Source organism: Manihot esculenta, chromosome 12 (assembly GCF_001659605.2).
Source record: "Manihot esculenta cultivar AM560-2 chromosome 12, M.esculenta_v8, whole genome shotgun sequence".
Taxonomy (NCBI): Eukaryota; Viridiplantae; Streptophyta; class Magnoliopsida; order Malpighiales; family Euphorbiaceae; genus Manihot; species Manihot esculenta.
In genome coordinates, this window is record NC_035172.2 from 3,346,047 (window position 1) to 3,349,630 (window position 3,584).

Sequence of the window (3,584 nt, forward strand, 5' to 3'; positions counted from 1 at the left end):
GCTTTGACGCTAATATCTTTGGGTGAATTACAAAGTCGGTCCCTATTTGTAAAATATGGATAATTTATTGTATAATCCTTAAAATTTAGTAAAATTTATACTTTAGTCTTTACTTATTTAATGATAAATAATTTAATTTTTAAAATTTTATTTTATTAAAAAATAATATAAATAATTCAAATTAAAAAGATATAAATTATTATAAATATTAAAATTATAAAAATTAAATTATTACATATCATTACAATTCAAAAATTAAATTATTATAAAAACAAAATCTGAATGATAAAATTATTATAGTTTTATAGTAAATTTTAACGAAAATACTATTTTATAAATAAAATAAAATTTTAAAAATTAAATTATGAATTTTACTAAATTTTAAATATTACATTATAAATTATTCATAAAAAATATTGTTTTTAATTAAATGTGATATTATTTTATTTTTATATTATGTAAGTCTAAAGTACAATTTATTCACTTAATAATATTTAATATTTATGTTTCATTTTAATTATTTTTTATTTAATTGTCTCTAAATTTTTGGCTTTCAAAATTTTTTAATCAAAATCAGATTTACCATTTAAAATTTAAATTTAATTAAAATTTTAAAAATTAGAAATCATAACCGTTTAAAACTATTTTAATTTAATTTATAAATCAAATTAAATTGTTGATTCTGAATCAAAATTGATCTGAACTGGCCTTGGCTAGACCTATCATATATCACACCAATTCCTTTTTTTTATATCGTTTATTTTTTTAATTTATTATTAATAATAAAATAAATAATATTACATTTATAATTTTATATTTATAATAAAAAAATTTAAAAATTAAATATGTAATTTACTCATAAAAGTTATTTTATATTTTAACTTTAAGTTTATCTTATTTATCCGTATAATTTTTAAATTGTGAAATAATTTAAATATAAAAAATATATAATGTAATTTTACTATTTTAATTTCGGATTTTGTGATTTATTTTATATTAAAATAATATTTTGTGATTTATCTCTAATAATAAATAGCGATAAAATTTTGACACCTTTAAATATTATTGATGTGATAAATATTTTTATTATTTTTAATTAATAAAGTTTTTCTAAAATATTTTTTCAAATTGCTGTTCTGAAATTATATTAAAATGGTTTTAAATTAAATATAATTTTATTAATTTAAAAAAGAAGAGTTTGAAAATCCCAACCGCATGGCACTATGACTCCGATCAGTTATGACCGACGATATGGAATGCGATGCGTCTCACAATTGTCGCATCGCCGTCATTGATGAATCCGGTGAAATTAGGTGGTGCTGTCGACAAGACACAGGCGGCAGATTGGCGAAAATGTGAGGATTGTCTTCTTGATTCTATTGACAAAGGATTGCCAGTGTCAAAACGTAAAGGATCGGGAAGCATAAGAATTGCGCAGTCTTTTGCATTTGGTGGCATGGGCAGTTGGCTAGTCGTCAAATGAGCTGCTGCACAGCATGAGGCAGCTAGGGCTCTTCGTAAGAAAGTAGATGAAGTTTTTAGCCAAATTACAATTTAGTCACTGTAAGTATTTTAATTTTTACAAAGTGATTTTTTTAGCTAAAAACAATAATTAGAAAAAATTTTCGCTCTATAAATTTAATTAAAAATGATAAAAATATTTACCACGAAATATTATTTTAATATAAAATAAATCACAAACTTTAATTTAATATTATAATTAAGATATAGTATCACGCATTATCATATTAACATTCAAACAATAAGTTTCCATTTGTTTATTTAAAATAATTTATATTTAAAAAATATTTTTTATTAATATTATCGTTAAATAGACAAACTTTTTTTCTCGTTTCAAAAAAAGGAACTGTCTTTTTCAGTAGAAAAATAATGTCATGTAACTTAATGCCATTGATAAAAAGGAAATTTATTACTTAATTTTGATGTTATGAAAAAATTTAATAACTAAATTTTTAATTTTAAAAATATATTAAAATATCTTTTATATTTTAAAAAATATAGTAATTAGTATTTTCGATAATTTTTATCATTAGTTATTTTACTATTTAATTTTTATTTTTTTTAAAAAAATTATTAGTAAATCTCTTAATTTTATAAAAAGTCTAATAATTTATTTTTTCATATCGAAAATATTTTAAATTTTTTTATAATACGTAATAGATAAAAATAATATAGAACTAATTAATAAATTTTTTAAATATTAAAAATATTTTAATATATTTTTTAAAACGGAGATGTTAATTAATAATTTTTTTTATAATATATAGAGTAAATAGTAAATTTTTTTTAATAAAATCAAATGCTAAGACTTAATAATAAATTAGTTAATAATAATAATATCGCGTGTATATAATAATAATATCAATTTTATATTGAATATCTCATATATAATTAATAATTAAAAAAATATTTATATAAATACATATGTTTTTAATTTTTTTATAATAAAAATGTAATATATTTGTATGGTAAAAAGAAATTATATATTTAAATTAATTAATTAGAAAAATGCATAGAATTTCTGATCTGTTTAAACTCTAATAGGAGTAGGTGATTAAAATAATAATAAAGTAGATGTTATTTAAGATTTATATTTTAAGAATAAATAACATTTTAATTTAATTTAATGTAATTAATGAATTAAATTATATATTTTAAAATTAAACATTTAAATTCTTTCTATTTTCATTTTGTTGGATAGTTTGTGAAATATTTATTAAAAAAAAAATTTCTTTCTGAAATTACCTTTTTCTACTTAATGAAAACCTTTACATTTAAATCTTCACTTTTTATATATGAAAACACATCGATTTTCAAAAGTAAAATTATACATTTTTTCTATTTCAAAAAAAATTTTTTTTTTTCAAATTTATTATTATTTTAATTTTTTTAATATTAAAATTTAACTAATTTTAAACATTTGTCATTTTATTTTTATATATTAATACACATTAGTTCATAAAAATAATATTTAAAATTTTCTCAAATTTGCTTTGATTTCTAATTTCATTTATTTCAAAATTCAAGTAATTTTAAACTGTTAAAATTTTTTATTTTTATAAGTTAAAACACATTGGTCTCTAAAAATAAAATTTATATTTTTTTAAATATTTTATCATTTTTTTATTAATACAAAATTTAATTAATTATATAATATTTAATCCCTTCTCTCTTTATACACTAAAACATACATTCCTATCTAAAATAATTTAAACAATTTTCTGGATATAAAATTTAATTAGTTATAAACACTTAAATACTTCATATTTGATATATTAAAACACATCAATCTTTCATAATAAAATATGCAATTTTTTCATATTTTTTATTATTTTTAATTTTTTTATTTTAATGGCCATAACAATTATTAAAAAACTAATATTTTCATTCATTTAAACTTTTTATATAACTAAATTATTTTTATTACTACCATAAGTGATAAAGATATACAAATTAAAAATAAAATTTTTTAATTTTCTAATACTTATTTAATCTTTTCAAAATTTTTTAAAATAACTTTATGCTCTTAACTTTATTCATATCATAAAATATCTCAGGACCAT